We start from the raw sequence: 25,463 nt of genomic DNA, 5'->3' as shown, positions 1-25,463 counted from the left end.
ATGCTACGGCACGTGCGAGATGAAAGCAAGAACAAAAAGAACAGAACTCCTGCTCGTGCTGCTCCAGGCAGATAGCGCGCTAGCACTGCTAAGGCGGTAAATTAGGACTGTATGGGACAAAACCTCTGTTCAATTCATCAAGAGAGGATTGAGACAGGGAATGGAAGAGAGTGAGGGGTGGTTGCAATGAGCAGATAACGCCACCACAGCCCCTCGGGCGGATTAATCAGTGCCCTGCGCTTCCGACCGCTTTCACGGTGAGTGGAACTGCATTAATTTTGTGGTCCCTGACTCGCAAGCTGTTTTGTGGCCCCACATGATTTGTTAATACGGCCACACAGGCCAATACTACATTTTTTTCTTGTTTTTCTTTACGAAAGATTAGTATTTTTCCCCATCACCCTGCCAACTATGACCAGTGGGAAGGCATGCTAGACAGCCAGGACCCCCGGGATCAACTTCGGCTGTTTGAAAGGGCCCGCCAGGCACTGACCGCCCAAGAAATTCTGGACTGAGATCACCTACATTGCCATGGGTCCAGAATTAGAATACCAATAAATTTTATTCCTCCTCTGTCCCCTGGTTTTATAAAACTCCCTAGCTCGAGACACTTTAATAACGAAGAATGGTTGTGTTGTGTTGTGCTAACACAAAATAAATGAGTGGAGAGCCGCCTCCACTTCAAAATACTGTGGTTTACTTCTCTGTCATAGGAATCAGTAAAACACGAAAGTGAAATGGGCTACGAAATCTGCGGCTGAGCATAATTTGCGGGTCGGCGGCTGCCTTGTTGCTTTTGCTTGGCGAGCGACGTGCTGCTTTCGGGTCGCTTCTGCAAAGGTGTACTGGCATCGTTTCCGTGACGGATATGACGTCAGTGAAATCTTCGTGTATACGGGCATAAAACACTTTCGTGTTAAAACATAAAACCCGAATAGGAGCAACCCTCAGTATAAAGTAGTCTTTAGTACTAAAGGTTGCTTCCGCGCAAGAACATTCCGTGTGCAGGGGTGCATCCTTTATAGGCCGCTTACTCCGTTGTACTGGCGTCGCTTCCGTGGCGGATATGACGTCAGCGAAATCTTTGTGTATCCGGGAATAAAACACTTTCGTGTTAAAAACTAATTACTATTATCATGTTAGTAAAGGTTAGATCGGGGTAAAAAATCCCTAGCATCCCTAGGGATCCCTAGGGATCCCTAGGGATCCCTAGAACCAGCATCATGTTCCCTCCTGCACTTCTCTAGGCTCGGGTAGTCGCTAATGAAATGAGACCGAGTAAAGATCGGGCATTACGAGGTATACACGCTAAAACATATTGTTCGTTGCTTTTTTTTTCGGATTAGAATGCCTCATAGATCCTTGTTACACAATGTGTTCTGGCTGGGGCGACAAAGACACAGAAGGATAGAGGCTAGCTGCCCCCACGCGCAGCGAGCTCAAGACATCGCCATCATCATCAATCGAATTCCGCTACCCGCTAGGAGGTCGCTAATGAATCCCCGCTGCTCTTCTAACCGCGCCTGCTCGCTGGTCTTTAACAATCCTGAAGGTCGTGTCTTGAGTAGCAAGTGTGCACCTGTCTCCCGAGTGGTGCTTGCTCTGAATGATTATGCGAGATCGCCCACTCGTGTATGTCTTAGCTTCTCCAAGCCGGCTGGAAAGGACACTTATGGCAAGCCCCAATTCGCGGACACCATGGATGGACAACAGCTTAAGAAGCAGTCCAATTAAACTTCTAAAGCAACAGGAATTGAAATGGCGCAGCTTCCAGCATTATATACAGAAACATAGTAGACTAATGCAAGTGAGAGTCTAATAAAAATACAGATGTGTTATTATAATAAATATCAGGCAATTCAAAAGGGTCAGCAAAAAACTGGCACAGGCTTATTAAGTGTCGCAAAGCATAAAAAATACAAAATAGATTTGTTTGTTGCATCATTAATAAGCAACATTGCATCACTACTAAGTGGCGCTGTCGTCGTTATGAGTACAGACAGCAAGGTTGCATGCATCGTTGACTTCGATGGTGTCTTCGCGAAGCAGTCTTCTTCATGCGGATGGTGGACGGTTCGCCAAGAATGCAACGCAACCGTCTAAATAGAAAACGGACCGTAGTCTTGGGACGACGCAGGTATCTCGTTATCCCCTGTACCATGAAAATTCTTGTTATCGGTTGCTGCTAAAGCAAATCCTTGCATATAGATACTACTAAGGCATGTTAACAGAAGGTATAACTAATTTTTCGCAGGACTGTATTGGACGAAACGGAACAAAACCCGGTGAAGCTGAGTTACATAAGGCCCATACAGACAGGTGCACAAAGGTTTCGAAGTCTGGCTTCGTACCTTGACTCCATATCAGCTATAAGGATTCTCCGGAAATTGGCGTCCTTGATGTAGAAGCTACTGTACTTCTTTCTGGAGCGAGCAGCAGTCATAGGTTCTCACGAACAGAGGGTTGACGCATGAAGGAGCATAATACCCTGCTCCATAAATGGGCGTGCGGTACGGAGGCTCTACCTATGGCTTGGAATCTACTGTGGGATTGTCCCGGCCTTACTCCGCTGAGGATCAAGCGCAATGGTCCCGGCGTTGCCTCACTGGAGGAATAGACAGCAGTCCCGCTTACCTCAATGCAACATGCACAATTGTCTTTCTGGGGGAGTTTGTGCTGCGTAAGGCCGACGTGACCGGAAGAATGTGATGGCCACAGCCCTCCCTTTCGCTGTTTCCCTCTTACTCGACTAGGCCATAAAGCTCACTCACCTCGGTAATGGTGTTTCGTTAAATTAATTATGTTAAGCAATGGACGGCTCACTATCGGAATTACAAAGCTTAGAATGATTCCATATACCGCTCCCAATAGGTGTTTAAGTAAATATTCATCCGCCGTGGTGGCTCAATGGTTATGACGTTGTGCTACTGAGGCCAAGGACGCCGGGTCTATTTCCGGCCGCATTTGTGAAAGAGGCGAAAAGCGAAAATGCCGGTGCGCCGACACTTCGGCGCACGCTAAAGGAACACTGAAGTGAATTTGTCAAGCTACAGTTCTTGCTCGCACTGCGTAGACTGGCTCTAATTAACAAACTTCTCATCGTTTATCCAGTTGACAAGTCAGTAATTATTTCATAAAGCTCGAAAGAAGAAAAAATGGGCCCATCTCCCCGCGAGGGGGACTCGAGTAAATGCGTCGCATAGGGGGTGGGTGTATTGCGTTAACGTTTAGTGTTTGGGGGGTTGGTGCTATCACGTGTACACCACGCAGCTATCACGCCGCTAGCACGCCGCCAAGTCGCCAACGCACGCCGCTGACGTCGTAGTTTGAATGAATCAAGGATATAAGGCGCGTTCGTAGCCTTTGATTCTGTGTCGGTTTTGTGGCGCAGTGGGAAGAGCACCATGTACCTCGCGTTCCGCCCACAGGTAGTGAATGCGTTGTATCAGCAGCTTCTTGACGTAGTTTGAATGAGTCAAGGATATAAGGCGCGTTCGTAGCCTTTGATTCTGTGTCGCTTTTGTGGCGCAGTGGGTAGAGCTGCATGTACCTTGCGTTCCGCCCGCAGGGTCGTGGGATCGAAACCAGGCGCCGGTAACCGTTATTTCTTTTTATAGTGTAGGGGGAGGCTGGCTGCTGCGGACGCCGACGCACGGGTGACATCGTGAGTTATACAAATGCTCTGCATTTAAAACTACCATGCGCGGTCTGCGGTGGCCGCACCAACTAAACGCTGTGACGACGGGAGGAGGTGCACAGGGTTTGGACGATGCTCACGATTAGCATTCAAACAGGTTTCCGTGTCGGTTCGTTAAAACAACATGCTTTACATCCGACGTTATCGTTAGATGGGCATTCCCGATATCTTAGTAATCGTCATACCGCGCTTCTGCCATGTTGCCGACTGTAAAACGCCAAAGATAAGCCTCCCAGGACGGCTTGGAATCCTAGCAATCACTAGCCGAGTGGATGAACGCCCTCCGTGTCACCGCAGACGATCAAATGCCATTCGCTTTTCCCCCATATTTGGAGCTTGCCTCACTTATGCCTGTATCGTAAAAAGCTTGTTCGCACCAGGCCAAGGGTGTGCTGATTCTGGCCTGTGCCCACTGCCCGCAAGCAGTCAGTGCTTATGGCAATAACACGCCGACGAGAACTCGTTAGAGCGTCAGAGTCAGTCTACGCGTGTTCCGCGAACTCCTTCGCAGAGCAGTGAACGTTACGGGTGAAAAATGGTGAACACAGTATAAAAAACATTGGCCGAAAACGAAAAAAATCATTTTACAAAAAAAAAAAAAAGTATTGCCGGGAATTCGAACTTGCAACTAGCAAGTTGCATAATGGGTGCGTTCCAATTTCCCCTTTAAACGGCTTCGTTGCCGCCTTCGCGGAGAGCCTGCCATATTAAGCAGCGTTCCAATTTGAACGAAGCAGTCAATGAAGACTGCTTCGAGGACACAGCATCAAAGTCAGCAACGATGCAAGCTACCGTCGTGTCTAGTCTGATAAGTGACGCCAGCGCCACCTTTTTCGTAATAATGTTGGAACAAAATCACTTGTTCTTTTATTGAAATATTTAGTATAATTTACTAACGGGGAAGATGACTTTGTTCAATTTTTAAATTACGTAACGTTTGTAAAAACAACGGTAACATTATTTACGAAACCTGCGGCTTGCTTTGTTCAACATCTCTGCTACGAGGCTGTCGCCTGCGTTGCTGTTGCGTTCGGGACCACGGCGCCGTTCCAACTTTTATTTTTTTAGACGTCTAGTTAGACCGCTTCGTAAGCTGTCTACCAAGCTGTCCGCGAATTGTAACGCAACCAATAACATGCCTAGAGCTCCAGGCCACTCGGCCACGGGCGAGCGCGGCCAGCGCTCGAAATATGAGATATATAATGTATAACCAGTCCACGCGTTTATTCAGTATTAGCATTTAAACCGGCTTAGTTCACTATCTGTTGTATAGCACTCGTGCAGTAAGCGTCCCCCAAATTTCCACACCATGTCACGTCTAGCCATTGCATTTCTTAGACGGAAAAGCATTCGCAGATGCGTAGTCTTGCTGCTGACCGCTGTGCTTGTTCACCCAGCGCAAAAAAGTTCTTCCTGCTCCCTAGTTTTCCGTTGAACGGTAAAAGTTTCAGTTGATTTATTTCCCTAGTACCTATATTGACTTCGCCGACTTTTCCCGCCTTTAAGCGGCCTTAAATTTTCCTACTAGCGTGCCAGTCAGCGAAGCGTCGCATGTGCGCTTGTGCAGCGCTTGTGTGGAGCAACCTGGACTGGAGGTTGATGCAGTGTACAAACTAACAAAGTAAAGAAAGCACATTCTTCCATTCACAAGCGTGTGGTGGCTCAGCTTCAACTGAGCGAACGAACTGCGACGACCCGTCGACGGCCGGCGGACTTAACGCTGTACCCTAAACTCTGGGCCGGCTGACTCTGTCGGGAGGTCGGCCAGCCGTGCAGTAGCGCAGTCAAGCCATCTCCTCCTGACGTCACACGAAAACGCCACAGAAAATGGGCGAGTATGCAGAGAGGAGGACAGCATTTTCGAATTGATTTTTCTACTAAATAAATTCGCGTAAACGCACTCAGAGTGGTCGAAACATGGCCTATGGACTCCGGAATACACTTTGCGCTAGTAACCCCGCAATGTTTACAAATCCCTTCAGTGTCCCTTTTTAAAAGGACACTGAAGGCAACTAACCACTTGGGCTTAGACGAAAGTTCAATAGTAAAAGTTCATTAGTATTGTAAACACTTGTACTCTATGTTAATTTTAAATTGAGGTTTATAAGTGTTCTTTTAAAAGACGGGATGAGATTTGTAAACTCTAAACTCCGCTGAGTTTTGCCAAAGGTGTTGGTTTAGCGGAGCCGGTAATGCGGCAGCGAAGCCTTTTTTTTTTTTTTTTTGCGTGCGAGTCGGCAATGGCGTGCGGCATTAGAAAGGCCGCTGTACTGCGTTTAATTTCGTTCTTGAGGACTACTAGTAGGGGAGCGACGCGTCATGTAACCCCAAGTAAGTATACACGGTCGTTGTTCATTTCCACTCATAAGTGCGACTGTTGTCGCCTTACCCGGCGTGCGGTCGGCGTGCTGACAAAATCGTTAAAGGACGCTGGAGCACTGATCGTTTACTTTGAATCTCAAACTTGAACATATGCGCCACCGCTGTTTGTCGTTAACACTTTCACGATGTTTTATTGGCCGGATGTTTTATTGACCGAATCGGATTCTTAATTTGTTTGTTGTACTATTCATGTGTTCTTGTATGTATGTCTCGACGAACTGTAGCGCCGTTTCTGTGAGCAAATGTTAATTTTATATGTTGAGAGCGGCAAGCGTAAGAAGCAGGGTATCTTATTAGGCCACACAGCAAAAAAATATTCGTACTTCATTCATGGTAACCTTCCAGAAGACGCCCTCTTTTTGCTAAGAGAGGCAGGCAGGCAGTTCGTTAATACTGGAGGCAGGCAGTTCGTTAATACTTTCATTGGATGACCAATAACGCGAACTGATATATCTAAGCACCGTGGGTGTACATTGCACGCCCACAACACTGCTGTTCTGCGATAACTGTCATCACCGGCTTACAGACAGTGCCAACGAGGTCTCACGCCCAGATGTAGCCAGGCAGGCACGCGTGTGAAATTGAAGGCTCACTATTCTTTTTGGTGCCACCCATAGAAGCGTGCCGAAGCGAAGGAACAGTTCGAAATTACGTGCGAAGGTGTCAAACAGTGTAAATGTTGCTGATCAGGTGGTGCTTGCCTAAATAGCAACTAAACAGTGCCTCTGCGGTACCGTTTCCAAAATACACAAGCTGTCTTCATGCATTATAGCGGAACAGTTCTTCCAAAGCTGTTCCGCTATAAGTTCAAAACATTTATCCTTTTTGTGTGGTGCTTGTTCAGTATTGAACAATCCAAGCGCTACAGCCATGTCTTGTTAAAGCACGACCTTTGAAAGCATTGTTGGGTTCCTGTGAGTTAAGTGTATGTGTCTTCTCTTTGGTTTACATAAAGACTTCAACTACAACACGGCGGCAAGCAGCTGATCGTAACCGTGTGTTTTTATGAAAAAGCCAGAACCATTATTTAATATATTATTTTGCTGGAGCACTTTGTTTAGGCAAGAATGTTAGTGTGCTGGATTTTAAGAGAGCATAATTGTGCTCTAAACATCTGTACAAAAGCCTTGCAAAGCCTAAAGCAGTGGCATACTTAATTGCATGTCATAGTTTCCTTTTAAAAGGTAGCACACCTGGAGCGTAAATACTTAAAAAGTGGGACCATCAAATGCTGCCGCCTGGGTGAGCTGTTGACTGCTCGTTACTAGGATGCGGGTTTGATCACCGCACCGCGCAGCCGTTTTTCTGAACCAAATGAAAAACTAGAACTCCCCGTATACCACACAGTATGGGCCTTCCAACGCACTCCACATTTCCCGACCCCACCATCGAGCATCGGAGTACTTCCCCGGCCAGCCCAGACCCGGATGCCCAGCTAAACCTGGCGACCTGAGTAAGGACAGCCAGTCGAAGTCAACAAACCCCGGAATAGATATGTCTTTCATGGGGCGAGGCCCATAATATCAACCTCTGCTCGCTGATTAAAAAATATTTACTCTCTCTCCCTCTCCCTCCCTCCCCCTCTCTCTCCATTTCGACGCACGTAAACATCCCCAGGTGGTCTAAATTTCTCTGCCGGCCTTCAATGTAAGGTGCGTCTCATAGCTCAGGAGTAGCTTCAAGGAATCAAACCCCCCAACATTATTTGACAAGCATTTCCGCGGGTCCAGCGCTTGGTTTTAAAATATTCTTCGCCGAGGTTTCAGACGAACAATTTAAGCTGTTTTTGCTGCATTGAGCCATCGAATAAGCGGAACACCACAGAGTAGATATTGCTCTAGACATCTTTTCCATTGTCGAACATTTAACATATCCAAACGTGTCATCACGGTGAGTGTTCGGAGCGCCGTGGTGCCTGGTATAATAGTTTTCCAGGACGTCTAGAGCGGATAACTTCGCGTTTTTTTAACAGATCCAAATAATAGTAATAGATATAGCAGAGGAAGCTGTTGGCGTATAGCATGCAGTTTCTCCATTTGTAAAACTGTATCCCCCGACCTTGCAGGCAGTACCTGTTTCATCTTGAATAAAAAACGGCACTAGACAATGCTACATGCCCAAAGGCGGGCCGGTCGCCCATTATTCCATTTACCAAGGGCTAATACTTTGCCCTTTTTCTGCTCTTTTGTCTTTTCAGTGACGCTTTGTTTTCGTATACGCGCTTCACTCACTAGTGTATCTGGGCGGGAAAGTAGCTGGTAAATCGTTGTGACTTGATGTGTTTTATTTTTTAATATATGGCCTTATTGCTGCCTGTTGTCCTTGAAATACCGCGAGCTTTATTAGGAAAAACCTGAATTTCAAATGCCACAGAATTCTATTGAGTTTGAATTCTATTGAATTCTATTGAGGCGGTGACAGCGAACAGAAAAAAACAGGCAGCCCGCGCTCCGCGTTGCAGGTATTTCTAAGGCCCTTTGCTATTTTAAAGCTATTTGTAAGCCCCTAGCAGTTAGTTTAGCGGCTGTTAACCATTAAAGAAACTTATCAGACGTTGAATGTTCATGGGTGCGGCTGGGGCAAGCCCCATCAAGACCACTACGTCCTCGTCGTATTTGTGCTTTGTAGAAGCATATGCAATAAAAATATACAAAATTGGCATATAAAGAAGGGTACTTAATGTTGTTTTCTTGCCATATGTATCCATTTTTCATTGCATCTTCAGCTGCGGCTTCAATCTACTGTACCGTCATTTGCAAAGGTGCATCACGTCACTTGTTGACATAACAGTAATGTGAGTTGGCGGAGGTGTTGTTAATGAGCTTGCGTAATTCCGACTGTTCTCTGCATCTGAAAACAAACTGCTATCGCATATTGGCGGGCTAGATGCATTATTGTAAATAAAACAGCGAAGAAACGCACACACAACTGAAGAATAAACGCACTACATTCGAGCTTGCTTTACCTACTGTTCTATTGAAAACGGAAGAATATATACACGAAGCGTGGCAAAAAAACAAACACGGATTAACCAGTAACCCACTTCGCGAAAAAACAAACATGAACATTCAACACCCTCGCCACTAATCATGAATGCATGTCCGATTACGAAGCGTCAAGATATCTTCGGCTCTCGGTGAGCGCCACCGACAGCTGGCCCACGCAAGCGTCATCGCACCTATCACCCATATGGCAAGCTTCCACAATCTCCCGGTCTGCGCATCCCTGTTATAGAACAAAGCACGTTGTACTTGTAAAGTTCGGATAACAGCCTTGACACATGCAACAACGTTCTCAAAGGTTTCAATACGGTGGATTACTAAACGCGGCCACGTGTTCTTTCAACCTGATGTTCAAACACCTGCCGGTTTGTCCGACGCAGGACGTCCCCAAGAGAAGGTTATGCTATGCACAACCCCCGTAACACATTCCAACAGCTTCTTTCTGTGCGATACCACGCACTCGCCCTCCCGCCCGCCGTCTCCCCTCGGCTGAAGCCGATTGCCTACCATCTGACAGATCTTATTGCGCTTAAACAAGGAGAGAAGACTACTCGAGCCTCGAACCGTGTAGCCACTTTCTTTAGTCCGTGCGATAGTTTATCGACGCACGGGAGAACAATAGACCTACCTTCTACCGCTAAAGCGTCATTCGTGCTTTCGTTGCTACGTGGAACCTTTAGGCTTCTTGGAAGGTTCTCACAAGCCCAAGATATCATGCGCTCCGGGTACCCAGCCATCCTTAAGGTAACCAAGTGGCCCCAGAAATTCGTACCTGCTGTGTGGTGGCACTTGCATTGCGCGGATCGGATGGATGATGCAGTAATAGCGTTGCGCACATTCTTTGAATTGCCAGACCCCATTGTTTAGGAGGGGCTTCTCCGAACGGAGTTTATAAAGTCAGAACACAAGATCTTCCCGGAACCGTAACCTAAATTCCAGGAACTGGAGCTCATTAAAACTCGGCAGCTCAAACGTAAACCGAAGACCCCAACACCCGCTCTCTGAACACCTTCAGCACACACCAGGAAATCGCCTGAGTACCAGAATGTCTTAAGTACTAGGCCGGACAAAGCCTGCTCCAAGGCCCCGTCAAGGCACCTGTGCTTAGCTCTATTTTTTCGGCGCGGATATCTGTTCCTGAACGTAACTAAGAAGTATATTGCGCTCAAACACTATACAAAGCGCAATAGTCATGGATGCGTTTAATGTTTTCTAAGAAGGAATGAAAATGCGTTCAATGAATCAACTAGCTTAGTTTTCTGGTTTTCGTATGATTCTACGAATGAAGTCGCAGTCAGTTTCGCTGGGGCGCGTCAAGTTAATGCAACTACATATCCCAGCTGTGAAAGCAATTCTCCGAATATATAATATTCAGCAAGGCAAATATTTCTGGTTCCCGGCAATTTTATTAGCCCTTATCCACGCAGAGGTTGCGTGAAGGTTGCGTGAAGGTTGAAGGTCGCGTACAAGACTGGAGAGACAGCGGAGCCGGAGGTCGACCTAGCTTCTGTCGGTTTTGCTAAGTTTTGCTTGGCTTTGCTAAGCTTTGATAAGTTTTGATATGTTCTTGCTAGGCTAGGCTAAGTGTTGAGGGGTGAGGCCAAGTTAAGCCGGATTTTAAAAAGGCCGCTCCGGTCAGTCCCCCACACTGACAGCGGATCCAAGAGGAGAAGAAGCTAGGTCAACCTGCAGCTCCGCGTTTTCTTTAGCCTTGCACCACTAGTGCAAGCTGCGTCATTTTGTTTTCTTTTATTAGCCCCAGAAAGACTATCACGTTTAAACTGGTATATTAAGAGGGGAACATACGTATATGCCCAATGTGCTCGTACTCCGATGATGATGATGATTTCTATTGGTTTCCCCTTTGTATCGGGGTGATGACATGCCATCTTACCAAAAAGGACTAATATACCTATGTTTTATAGTCTTGGTTTAATACTAGTGCTGTTGAGGGCAGGCACAAAAAGCTTATTGCTCCTGAAGGCATGAAAGCCGGCTTCACTGTTACAATACTGTATCCGCGGTGGTGCACCCTTACAGGCACCGTAGTTTTTAAGAACGATAGTCTTTCTGGGCTACTTAAATGCAGAAATTTCGTCTGTCTGTCTGTCTGTCTGTCTGTCTGTCTGTCTGTCTGTCTGTCTGTCTGTCTGTCTGTCTGTCTGTCTGTCTGTCTGTCTGTCTGTCTGTCTGTCTGTCGATTCAGCCACCCGGCCAAAGTGAAACAGAAACTGTGGAATAGTCTGATATATCGACAGCCAAGTCTAAATTTCCAAGTCCGGTGTTAATGTTCATACTTCTCAACATTGCTGAACAAGAACAAGACATTACGCAAATCAGTACATGAGTGATATATGTCCAGTGTTGCTTTATTAAAATTCATGAATGCTTGATTTTTGCTATAGCAAATAAAATACATCAACTGCGGAAAACCGTCGCCTGCTGTTGCCCGCGCTATCTGGCGGCATTTTAAAAATCAAACGGCAACAGCAACGAAAGGTTCCACTAGATAGGTTCCACGTTCCGCTTGGAATGCTCAAAGAGTAGGGCAACGTGGTTCTATAAACGTTGTAGTAGGGTGCCTCGATTCACACGCGGCTCCGCCGTACGGCATCGAGGAACCCGACTTGGTGCAGTGGAACGCGGTAAATTTAAATTAACTTGAGCAAACCTTTAGTGTGTTGTGTTGGGAGGAACAACGAGACGGGGTAGGAACGGCATGAGAGGTGAGCGGGAAAGAGAAGGGAGGCATTTACTTGCGCCAGTCGACTATAATCTCTCGTCGACATTTGCAACAAAAGAAGCAGATACGCGGCCGTATTTTTCTTGTTGTTTGTTTGCTAACGCCACCAGAATAAGCTCAAGCTTTAGCATCTCCACTGTTAACAATTCTTTTCGGAAAACATGGCGATCGTGATCAACGACAAGAAGCATGTGCGTGATGTCGCTAATGGACATTCATCAAGTACCCAACACTGTGGCTGATCCCAAAAAAGAGAACAAGCGTGATTTCAGGAATCTCTGCAACAGGAGCGACTCGAACGGGCAGGAGTTACGATGGTGACGAAAAGAAAAACACGCGCCCAGTTTGCGTTGCGTGAAGGAGCACGAAAGAAGGCGAGAGTTATCGGGCGAGAAGAGTCCGGCCCGCTCAGGATACAAGTGCGAGGTGTCGCCGCGAACAGACTGACGAACCCGGATTTCCAACCTTTCCCCGACCATGATCGAAGACTCTCGCTTATTCGAGGGTATACGACTTGCTTTGAACCTTTAGCATTCGATATAGTGCGTGAGTTGCTGGCTTAATTTGAAATCAGGCCTCATTAGGCGTCTTCAGCGAGGCGTGCTGTTGCGACATCGTGTACATATTCCTGTTTGCTTATTAAGTATGATTTATTGAGTTTTGAGCCGTGTCTTGTGCTGACAGATCCGGTGACGACAAAAGCCACCACCAAGAACCTTGTATAGGAAATAGCAATTGAGCGTTCAGTTCCGTTTGGTTCTACGCCTTGAATGCCAACCTGTCCTGCCCACGGAGCCCTCTGATTTACAGTATCGGACTCACCGTGGACAGTTCGCGGGTAACTTGACGATTTTCATCGCAGTGAAGATGTATGTGAAAAACTAATGGAGATTGCTTCGCGGCTACTGTGCGGCGAGTCCAGAACTGAGAATAAGAAAGATCCAGTCAGGTTTTTTATCCTCCCCAGTACGGCACTGCTGACGTCATGTTGCACAAAATTTGAAGTTGTTTCATTATTGCTCACCCATCTTGCTTAAAATAACGCCTTCCGGTACTGGAACTGAGTTGAGTGCGCTACCAAAGGGTAGCTCTTTCATATTAAAGAAACTTGTATTTTGGCCTCATGGCTACTCTACAAGATATAACGAATTTGTGCTCCGTGCTTGACCTGTGGTCAAGCTTTTTGCGTTTTCTCTGAAGGTTTTTTTGTGTGTGAGTGTTAAACGCATATGAACTAGCGCTTGAATGAGCCCTTGCTTCAATAATATGCGCTGATACCTGCATTTTTGTTCTTCTGACATGGTGACTGGATTTCCACTTCAGCCGCTTATGCCTGCAGCATCGTCTACTTTGTTGTGTATATTGTTGTGTATTGTTGTTGTGACGCCGAAGATAGAATGACATGGAGTTATAAAGGCTACATGAAGTTAAACGTTTCACAAAAAGTTAGTAATATTGTTACGTGGTGGCAGGACAGAGATGAGACGAAGGTTGAGATGGGATGAAGCGACCTATTTACATTATTTACATAGCGCCCATCGCGGCGCTCGTGCAGGCTGTGCCCCCCACATCTTCCGTCTCGTCGTCAGCGTCATTCATGGTGGGCCATGACGTCATGGGGATTGACCGCAGCGTCCCGTGATAATACGGCCGGAAATTACACAGGAAGCAATGAGACAGGACGCCATACCCTGAACAAAAAGGAAGGTACATTTCGAGTAATTAAATTACGCGCTCAACAAGCGTGTAGCCTCGACGCTCGCCCCCTTCCTCCCCCCCACCCCCCCTCCAATAAATTATTTATTGATGGTAACCGAATTAGGCCTCGTTTGGTCAGTAAGGGAAGAAGAAAATTAGCCGTGAGAAAATATAATTTGTCCCAGTGGCTAAACGTCAAACAACGGCGGAAATTACCTTGCGCAAGATGCACCGGCGGCAAATTAAACGATGCTGCATCCGGCCGTAACACACAAGACCCGCAACGCAACCTTTCTTCGTGGAGGCAGCTGACTTCACTTATTACGGTTAATGGATTGACAGCTAGCAGCAATTTTCTCGCTCGGGAAATTCACGTTACAAGGCTGTCTGGGCTCGAGCCGCTGGCGCCACAAAGATGGCATGACGCTCGGCCTAGCGCGATCGGGGTTCTCAAGCGCCTGGACTCTCTTCATTCCCCTCATTAGTGTTGTACAAGGCCTGGCGTGACAGCACTTAACACTCTTTATCGCCGGTGTGAACCAAATGTATCACATGTATTGGCCGTCTTGTTTGTTTTGCTATATATGACCTTATTTCATTTAGGCTCGACAGCTAATATCTTTGTTATATGGATTCCATCAACGATCCCTTGATTCAATGTAGGCGGAAGGCATGCGAATCTAATGTTCATCCAATGCACCTCCGATGAGACAAAATTAATTTTCTGTTCGAAGAACTGACATCGAGATAAACAACGTTGCATCGCTTTTTTTTTTATGCGGCGAAGATGACCATAGCTTATGAAGCGCACCGTAGAAAAGGGCTGCTAGTTACTTTAAACCACCTGTTAATATCTGCGGTAAGCAAAATACCGGCATTTTCCTTTTTTGCTTGCGTTAAAAAACGGCCTCCACTGCTGGTATCCAGCCGGCAATGTCGTGCTCAGCACCACAATGGCTTTGTTATTGCACTACCGCGGCACTAACTGGTGAACAGAGCTCATGATGAAAATTTGCGTTAGGAAACGAGAGATTACGGGTACACTGCATTGCTCCGATCGCTACACTTACAACTTACACTCGTCGATAAAGACCGGTAGTTGGTACCATTGTTGCATCCAGTCGTCCCGATGTCAGCCCTCGTTACGGTAGCGTGCATAGAGGGCTTCTTGCAAGTCATTTTTATTTGTTTGGACGACGAAAAGCCAGAGGCAAACTTTAAGCCGTTTAATGCACGTTAAGTGAAGGCATAATACTTCTACAATAAATATAAAGGGTTGCAAGAAAATTTCCAACATGAATAACGTCTCTGAGAACAGAACAGCTCTCCAACCCTTCCCAAACCGCACTTGCATACGTGCAGCGGCAGAGCTTTAAGTATTGATATGCGCCAGCCTAAGGCACATGGCACAAATTATGTTTATCAGTGAAGTAAAAGACACACAGACGCGCCAGGAATCTCCGGATGTTCGCATTCCGAAAGCAGCGTGAAGACCAGCGTGTGTCTGGCTCGTTTCGTTCCCGCACCGCTTCATGGGTCAAGCTTAATCACAGTCAGAAGTCTGACATACTGGCACTGCCGATTTCGTTGGCGTCGACTAAAAACTAAAATGAACCAAAACACGAACAGCGGCTTTAAAAAATTAATTTTTTAGAAAGTACATCTACATGGACCCACAATTAGTCCAAAACGCACAAGAACGAGAACCATCGCACTTTCACGACGTAACAACGCCGCAGTTAAGTGATACATATACCATGTAAGATAAGAAATCACTGTGATTTCATATGCGAGCACAGTAGGACAAGTTTATATTCAGACAGAAATAAATGCGGGTTTACGTATAGGGCTATGACCAACATTATGAAGCACAGACGCTGGTATGAGGGCTGATAAGTTCTCAGTATTGATATTCCTACTATAGAGCGCTTTTGTGCACTCAGGCTCGGTTCTTCACGTATTCAAGTCTTCCAGCAAACCAATGTACTAGAGAAAACAGAACACAATTACTCGTGTTAGATCGGATCATCACTAGCATAGTGCGAAAACCTAATCAAAATTTTTCTTTCCAGTTGTTCTTTCGTATTAAATTGTTTCAATCAACGGGAACATCGTTGATTGTATTTTTTGTCCCTCATTGCAAATGCCTTACCTACATTCGCGTCAGAAGGTAGACCATACTACGAAAGCACGCCGACCACGCTTATGCCCACATATTTATGTGCTGAGCACAAAAAAAGCGGTTACAATCACGCTCATTAAAGGGTGGACCACATGTTCGCGTGGCTGGCAAGAACAATTGTGGTCTTTCCGACAACCGATTATCGCCGTGCAGTGCTTTATGGAGTTCGTCGCCCTTACGGCGTGTTTACCGTGATGTTGTTATGCGTGTTATTCCTGAAGAACAACACCAAGCCGTAGTTAAGTCCACGGAGCCGTCGTATTTTTCCTGGAGGCTGTTCCACAAAATTGGTGCTTACGTTCAAGGGTGTGCCGGGAGCCGTTGTACATTTCTTGGAGGCTTTGCCACTCATGCGGCCCGTGGTGTTTAGGGTGGGTCGGGGGCCTTTGTGCATTTCTTGAAGCTGCCCCACATTTTGGTATCCCACCTTCTAAGGTGCATCCGGGACCATTGTACATTTCTTGGAGGCTGTGCCGCACATTCGGCCCGGAACATTTAGGGTGGGAGATGGGGGCTGTTGTACGTTTCTTGGAGGCTAACCCACACTTTGGTCTCGCGCCTTCAAGGGTGCATCTGCGACTGTTGTACATTTTTGAGGCTGTCTCGCACGTGTGGCTTGTACATTTAGGGTGAATTAAGGACGTTGTACGTTTCTTGGAGGCTCTGCCACACGGTCGGCGCGCAGATTCTAGGGTACATCGGGAGCCTAAATGCGTTTTTTAGGAGGTGGTCCTACACGGTCGGCGCGTAGGTTGTAGGCTGTATCCCGAACCCTAGTGCGGTTTTTGGAGTATGTCCTACAGACGTTCAGCTTGTCCGTTCTAGGGTGAATATGGAACCGCTGTACATTTATTGGAGACTTCCCAACATGTTGGTTTTGTTCTTTGTCGGCTGTAAGGGAGACGGTTGCACGCTTCCTTGTGGCTGTCGCACATGTTAGGCGCGTGCGTTCTTGGTTGTCTTTGTGTAACGCCACAGTCCTTGCTTGTCAGTGAAAGATTAGACATTTATTCGTCGAACCTACCATTTTCTCTATCTCCCAGGAAAATCCCATCGCAACTACAAGACAGAATATTGCGAAAATCGTCTGAACCTGAGCTGCTGCAGCAGACGCAGTACGTCCATGCAGTGCTCGCTCAGGGTCGACTCGTACAAAATAGTGTACCCTTTCCGTTCATCCTTCCATTAGGAAGCCATAGGGTTTTACCTTTCTTTCCGCGTCTCCATAAATAGGTAAAATAAACCTTACGGCGAACCAACGAATTGTGGAGGTCGCTGATGGAATGATGGTGGAATGTTCCTCCCGAGGACAAGGTGAAAATAAACATCGTCTCGATCCTGGTGCTGTTGGTTTGTGTCCCAACAAATTGAATCGTTCCATCTGTGCCGGCCCAATGGGCAGCTGCAGTGCTGGTTGGTTGGGGCACCGTGACGCTGGGTCTTCCCCTGCAGTTCACGGTATGTGCCTCAGCTTGCGGTTGTAGTGCTGCGGTGACTGGAGACCGAAGTCCTGCGGGAGAAGAACGGGGGACAATGAGGGCGCTGTGCGGTGTTCTTTGCCATAAAAGTAAACGAGGAGTTGAACGGACGTTTACATCCAGCCACAAAATGCCTTATTCAAATTGAAGTTTTCAGACGGCGGCAGTCGTAAGGTGTGCTTCATTGACACTCATCTAATTTCTCCGGACCGTCATTCTTGTGTGGTACAAGCGAGTGACAGGCTTTGCTACATTGTAAAAGTTACTCTCTTAGTAAAACATTATGCCCACTTGGGCTGAAAGCAAAAAAAATCTGAAGTAAGTCAACAAGAATTACATCATGGCGACACCATCGTTGCCGGGTTATGACGTGGCTTTTCACCATTTTTTTGGAGGGGCTTTTCACCATTTTTTGGAACTTGGCTAGCTGTGTCCAGACAGCATGCGACCTCTCCCACCAAGGCTTATGCAGGTGGCAACACCTGCCGCCTCCGCCGCGGTGTCTCAGTGGCTAAGCCGCTGCGCTGCTGAGCACGAGGACGCGGGTTCGATTCCCGGCCGCGGCGGCCGCTTTTCTGATGGAGGCGAAAAGCAAAAACGCCCGTGTGTACCAGATTTCGGCGCACGTCAAAGATCCCCAGGCGGTCAAAATTAACCCGGAGCCCTCCTCTACGGCTCGCCTCATCGCCTGCGTGGCGTGGGTGCGTTAAACCCTGCAATCAATCAATCAATCAATCAATCAATCAATCAATCAATCAATCAATCAATCAATCAATCAATCAATCAATCAATCAATCAATCAATCAATCAATCAATCAATCAATCAACCGCTGCCACGCACAGGTTACGTCTCGAAAAACTTACAAAAACAACAAGCATTTGCAGATACGGGAATCGAACCCCGGGGCGCGCAGTGTCAGGCAACTGACTTTACTCCTACTCTACGTCGACGTCAAGCGGAACTAAACGTTCGAAGTCGTTGACATATTAACCAAAAGGAGGCAGGAGGTAAATGAAAACCAAAAATGGTAGTCGAGCATGGAATAATATGCTTAGGGATATGTTCCGCGACATTTACTTTTAATGTTCTACGAAATTTACTAAGAAGAGCTTTCCGAACGTCAGGAAAGGTATTTATGCAAGTTCGTATTTATTCTCACTAAAAAACGCTACTCAGAAGACATATTTGACAAATTCCGCGCTTGGGAGAGTGAGATAGAAGTAAATAAAGTTATTGATTGATTGATTGTAGGGTTTAACGCGCCGACGCAACGCAGGCGATGAGGCGCGCCGTAGTGGAGGGCTCCGGATTGATTTTGACCACCTGGGGATCTTTATCGTGCGCCGAAATCTCGTACACACGGGCGTTTTTGCTTTTTGCCTCCATCAGAAAAGCGGCCGCCGCGGCCGGGAATCGAACCCGCGACCTCGTGCTCAGCAGCGCAACGCCTTAGCCACTGAGCCACCGCGGCGGGTAAATAAAGTTATACGCTATACTAGGAACACAATGAGCAAGGGGTTAGCTGGGCCGTGTAAGTGCTTCTGGGAAAGACGAGGAAGGGCGCTTAACCTTGCGCTATGGTGTGTACTGTTTACAGTGCTTCGATGATGACTCCTCTATCTTTGTCTTTGATTTAGTGCGCTGAACTGGTCATCGCCACAATATAAGATAGGGAGTGGTTAGTCTGCCGGCAGCCGGGAGAAATACGTTTTCGAAATTCTCCCGGCAGTCGAATCTCATTCGCCGATGGAGTCACGTGACAAACGCGTGACGTCGCGCGTAATTTTGGCGCACTCCACACGGGCAACAAGTTCTCATTGGCATGGTCGGCGGGACACATGGCTCATCAAATTGGGGCGAAGATTGTTAGTGGTTTTAGCCATGGATGAAATCTCACCGACCCCTCCCTGTCGGTGAGAAGTTCGCAACGTTCGCGCAGTTGGCTGAAAGAATGTCCAGGTACAGCGTAGAAATGTACTGCAAAAGAACGGAAAGTTGGCCTAGTTGGTATGTGTTCATCTTGGTGGAAAACAAAAGCGCTCAAAAAACAGGGACGAAGGAAGACGTAGACAGCCCTGCACTGCCTACGTGTTCCTTCGTCCCTGTTTTTTGAGCGCTTTTGTTTTCTACCAAGATAGCGTAGAAAACTGTGTGCAGCTTTGGAAACGCGAAGCTCGGACCATCGAGGCAGCAAGAAAACGAGTGGTTAGGTTAGGTTCGATTAGGTTAGGTTAGGTTAGGTTAGGTTAGGTTAGGTTTTCTTTCGTTTTTCGAAAACGTATTTCTCCCGGCTGCCGGCAGAATACGAAAAGTGTAATTTTCCCGGCACTTTTGGCGTCCCTTCACCAGCCAATGAGATTCGACTGTCGGGAGAATTTCGAAAACGTGTTTCTCCCAGCTGCCGGCAGAATAGCCACACCCTATTAGATATCCATATGAGCTTGTTAAAATTTGGGATAAAAAAGAACATAGCAAACCCGCAATGCACAAAATCTGGGTCAGATTACATTTAACTACAAACACCTTCACCTTAGCTCTCACATAAAATTATAAACTTTCATTTCATTTATATGGGTCTTTTGTATCCAAACGCATACTGATCAAATAAAAATGCATGAATTCTAGTGGTAATTCTCCTAGAATTCCGTTATCTCAAAAACGTAACAACGCCATTTTCAAAAGTACCAAAACATTTCTTATATTTTGCGTTGACCAAAAACAACGTTCTCATTTTCTTTGGGCAAGTATGATCATCTTCCAATAACGGATATACCGTTCGACTAGACCGCGATAGTTGCGTGCAAGAGGAGTCCATGGATCCTCCCCGCTGCGGTGTCGCAGCCATTCAAACACGGCCGAGGCCAGTGGGCTAATGGATTGGGTAGTGTTGTCTGAACGGGCTTGGGATGGGCGGCATATGGTTGCATCCTTTTATCCATGCCGCTTTCGGCGCAATGAAGAGAACACAACAGAGAACGCAGCGCCAAGAGAAGCGGATGGGGCATGTGGAACACAGCGCAGCGTTTCGGATGCGTTGAGCACAAACACCCACAACGCGCGACACTTATTGTCCGAAAAGCCAATACAAGCAGTTCCCGTCCCGTATACGACCACGTCGCGCTGTTCATGAGCCCAGAATCGATCAAACGTCGGAGCGTGCCTCGAGCCTGCCCATCCCTTTAGCATAAAGTCGCCCTGAGGTGTAAAAAAAAATCGTGTAGCCACGCACAGCTATAGTGGTAGGCTCTAAAGGTCCACCCGTTAATATGAACGTTATAAAGACAGATCTCGATTTGCGGCGTCGCTTTTTTTTTCGAACTGGGGCAGGCCAGGCCTAAGGTTCAGAACGTGATGCCCAGGGGAAATATCTCAGAGTGATGCGCAATTTCGGGCCCCGAAAAAGAGCTGGCGGGCTGCTAACGAAATCGAGGAGGTGCGAGGTCTGATAATATATCACTCACCGGGCACGGCGGTGTTCCAAGCTGTCTCGTCAGCAGCGGAGCAAGCCACGCTTCTCACCGGTTGCACCAGGAACGATCGAACATGACGCGCGAGCCCGGCTCGTGCTTAGTGTGGTTCGGCCTCCTCGAAAAATTGCGCCCACGCGCACGGTGGATTGCCCCAAGTAGCTAGAAATTCGAACTCTAAAGGAAGACCCATGGTAAAAAAAAAAAAAAAAAAAAAAAAAAAAGGCCAGCCGTCCTCGCCCTCTACTGCTTATTGCTAAAAGCATTGCGAGGGGATCCGGTGCAAATACCGCACAGTGGAATCACACAGGTGTAAACAGTAGCGTGAAGAAGGTGGATCTATTACATTTTATAAAATCAGCTGTACCTGTGCCGCGAGAGAAATTTAAACTGTTAGGGTTGACCGAAAAAAGAAACAAAGAAGAAGAAAATGAGCTTCTGTTTACCGGTTGTCTCGTTTGTGCGTCGCCTGCCAGCACTTTTCATAGCGCGGCTTTATAACATAATTGCTCACGTGACAGCTTGCTGGACGGTGTTGCGACCGAGTGGGGGCACCCGATCCGAGCTCCATGGCCTCCGACATAACGAGTGGTAGCGTGTATGATGCGAGCGGACAGCCGCTGTTGCAGCCGTGAAGAAGTCCAGAAGCCGTAGCCTAACGTAACTGTTTACTTCATAGCGAGAGGTTAGCCGAAGCCAACGAACAATGCCCCGACGGGCGAGGTTACAAGAATGCAGGACTCGAGCAGAGTGACAGCATGAATTCGCTGCTCTAACAGGAATGGATTATAGCGCTTGCGGGGCTTCTATTTATACCAAAAAGCGGTAACGGTCAAAACGCCAATAAGCGGCAACACGCCACGAACGTCACAGACACACACAACGCTCTTTAAAGAGTTCGTGAGCAGTCGATAGCCTCGGCGGACGTTGAGTCCGGGAGAGGGGAGAGAGGAGGACTCCGCTGCGATCGACGGGGCCCCTGTGTCCTTGAAACAAGTCTCGGCGCGCCGCTGGCAACCGCCAGAGTTTGAAGCGCGTTAAAAGCGAGGCGTCTGGCCCGGCTTGTCGAAACTTGAATGATGAGTCACCGACATGGTGGCGCCTGACGGCTGAAAGGCGCACGCAGTGGCTTCGCCGCACAGCTGAGGAGTGATGCGGGAAAGTACGGCGGCGCTGGCCGATTCGTAACAACGGGTGGTGGAGCTGGTCATGAGCCGTCCCATTATGTGTCATAGAGAGGCACTTTGTTTGGATGCCACAAAGCAAATAAAAATGAGGAGGGTGATAGATAGCAAAAGGTGACTTTCATAATGGCAGTCAAAGGTGTCATTGTGAAATCAATATCGCTGGCGTTCGCCGCATCAGTAGAAAGGTTCATATATCGACCTTTTAACACCATTTTTAATGTGTTATTTCTTAAAATAAAAAAAAAGTCCGCTTACGGGCTTTCAAAACAAAATTCGGTCCATACTTGTCAACTTCTTCGCTGAAACGTCATATTTGCGTCTGTTTCTTCGCTCTCGTTTCTTTGTCTTTTGGCGCGAATTACTTCGACCGGCTTTTTTTCTGCTACACCGTGTGCATGGCTGTTCCTTCGCTTTCATTTCTTCGTGTTACGGCGAGAAATGCATCGTCAGCGAGCAGACTGGCACACGTTACAGCTTCTATAGAACCAGGATTCTGCGCGGCTGGTGCACACGTGTTTTACTCACGTGCCATCCCATTCAGGTGTTCCGTCCCAGAACTTTTACGCTTCTAATTTGTAGTTATGAGAACATTGGGAAGCGAGCCCGTTATCCCGCACAGCTCCGGACTCCTGGCCAATACTCAAGTGGGTGTGGGTATGTGCCGCAAAGAAAGCAACAACTACAACAACTTTTGTCGTACCACTGGTGACGTGGGGAGATAGCACAGTCATGGCGCATTTGGGTACGAGTACTGTGCAGACCCGGGTTCAAATTCCATCAGACCACACATGTGCTTTGTTATTTGCTTTTTATAGCAGCGGCCATTCTCTTGATTGGGCAACAAAGAAAACAACAAGGACCGTTTTTCGCAGAATGGGGCAACTAAAACGTTCGCCTCAAAGCTCGATGTACTCGTGGCAGTCCTCAAATACACTGTATAACTGCGCACCATTCGAATACATTACCTAATCTTAGAAGCAGTCCGCGTTTCGATATCTAAACACATTCTCGATCTGGGTATTTGAAAGTAAAATCTGGCGTCCCTGTGTACGAACAACACTTCCCCGGCGCAATCCCATGCATGCGCACGTGCGAACAAAAACAATCGGTTTGGAGGGGAGTTCGAGGCAAGGGGGAGAGATTGGCTGGGATTATTCCAGCGGAGAGTGCGAGACGGGCGGATGGAGCAGCGTCGACGTGGCAGTGGCAAATACCGGCCGTACGCTTCTTCGAAATGGGTAGGCCAGGCGTCATACGCAAAACACTGGCCGTACGTCACAGTTTCGCTGGTTAACCATCTGTACGGAGAGCATGGGCGCATGTTTTGCACATGATAAGCCTATAATCATTTTGCGAATGCGTATCAGTTGCTTCTTTAAAAGTGTTGATTGATATCGTGTCGATAAAAAAAGAAAAAAAAAAAAAGGAAAAGATATGGTAACTTCGATGAATGAATGGTTCCTTCTTCTAGTTGCCTGCGTTAAGAAATCGCGATAAATGTATCTCGGAGCCTCATTTTTGTGGCGTACGAATGCGGAATGAAAAAATGAAGGAGATAATAAAAGGCAGTTAGGCAAATGTATTCATCTACAAACACTCACGTTCCACCCAAGCCCTGAGTTCCGATTGCTACGGCCCCCGGTCCTATTGAGGGCAGCATCACTCCGGGCAAACTATGTGCAACGGATGGCCAGGAGTTTATCCCGGTGGCGAGTGAATCGGCCATGCACAAATATTTTAAAGGTTCACCGTCCTGGTAATGAGAATGCGACGAACGGTGAATGAGTGCTCTGGTCTTACAGGTTACAAGAACGATTTGTGTTGCGGCCCGTTCCCTCCCGATTCGGCGCCCACTCTGGGCCTATACCGAACAAATACGGGGCCGGCAGAGCAAATACGCCGTCCTGCCAACGGCTCGAACCTTTTTCTGTCCAGTAGGTGCAGGGGCCGTCATGTCTTTTCCATGGGGGGCCCATCCAACCGGTTAATGAAAGTACTAATTCATTAGCGCTGTGCTTCGAACTCGGAGTTCGGGTGGCCTTTCGGGCGCAAAGTAAAACAAAACTGGGTGGGAAAGACAGAAAATGGGAGAATAGGCACTGCCGTTGTAGAAAGAGCTGGATGTTTTCGCCGTTGTGGGAACGCCTCTGTGCAATAAAACACAACAAACCTGTGTAAACAAACTAACACCAACGCAAAGGTTGGACACAATACCTTGGTATCTACTCCCAGTCGCGGTCGCCTCTTTTGTGAACGTTCAAATGCATGGAAGTCCGCAATGCACGATACTCAGCGAGTATATTAGAGACACATGATACACCAAGTGAATGTGAGTCTCTCACCCAACTATAATGGCCGACTATGGCCCGGATATGGCGTTATAGACGAAGGGCTATATGCGGCTGGTTCAGTATTCCAAGATTTTTCCCTAGTGCGAAACATTTAGGCCATGTATACTTCTTAGTGCGAAATTCTACGCACGCGCGCTGATCAACACGTGGTATTTGTTAAAAAAGCTGGCCGGAAGCGGGGAGATTATGAAAAACAAGCGTTAGAAAAGAAAAGGTTTTTCTACTTCGTGTTTTTCGGCATCTTGCTGCGTTGATACTCTCCACAGTTCACAAATGTCTGTTTCTCTCTTTTTATTGTACAACAATTTATAGGCGTTGTGCGTAACGTTTTGCATGCGCTGTTTAATGAAGGCGGATTTTTCAAAGCACCGGGCCCTAGCGATGTAATAGCGACCAAGCAGATGAAAAATTCTACCGAAGGATGAAACAGGGATGAAATTTATGGCCACAAGGTCACTCATCGCTTTCGTGATAAACCTGCACTGGGTGACAACGATCCGTCGTATAACCTTGTCCACCATTGCACGTCCGTCGAATCAACGGTTCACAGCACTTTATTTTAAATATCAGAGGGGCGACATTGTAGTCTTGACTTGAAAACAATCAAATTCCTCTTTTCATTTACCGTTTTAGACGTACGATTTTTTTACGTGGCTGTCTAACTTGGTTACTTAGTCGAAAGCTGCTTTCAATCAAACTTTTTCATGGAATTACGTTTTTATATTTCAGACTGTTTTTAAAGCAAAAGCTTTCTTTGTGGGACTGATGGCGTCCTGTAAAAAACCATTGCACTTCTGTTCGGACTGATAGACCGGACGACGCCGAGCAGGCGGCTATTGCGCTCGCCCTGGTTGACAGGAGCAGGCCTTTTGTGTATAGTGACTCAAAGTCAGCCGTTAGGGCTTTCGAGAAGGGCTCGGTGGCTAAGGTTGCTTTCAGAATTATGAAGACCTGTGAGATCTCTCAGCACTACTTATGTTGGTTTCCTGCTCACCTTGGGGTGATTGAAGGAGCCCCTCTGAATCTCAATGAGTCTGCTCATGCGGCAGCGCGAGACCTTACCCTCCGCTCTGCCCCGCGCCACGGCGTGACAGCACTCCCTGAGAACAGAGACCCCCCTTCCACATACAATGAGGTAACTAAGTACTATCTTCTTAACCGCAGGATTTACGGTTTGCCGCATCCTAAACTAAACCGGGCTCAGGCACTTACATTACGCTTACTGCAGACTGGCACTTATCCTTGCCCGCGGAGGCTCCACATGTTTTATCCTGA

Source organism: Haemaphysalis longicornis, unplaced genomic scaffold, assembly GCF_048455015.1.
Source record: "Haemaphysalis longicornis isolate Haplotype H1 unplaced genomic scaffold, Haemaphysalis longicornis Haplotype H1 scaffold_2, whole genome shotgun sequence".
Lineage (NCBI taxonomy): Eukaryota > Metazoa > Arthropoda > Arachnida > Ixodida > Ixodidae > Haemaphysalis > Haemaphysalis longicornis.
The sequence above is the reverse complement of the archived record's forward strand: the minus strand, read 5'-3'. Positions refer to the sequence as shown.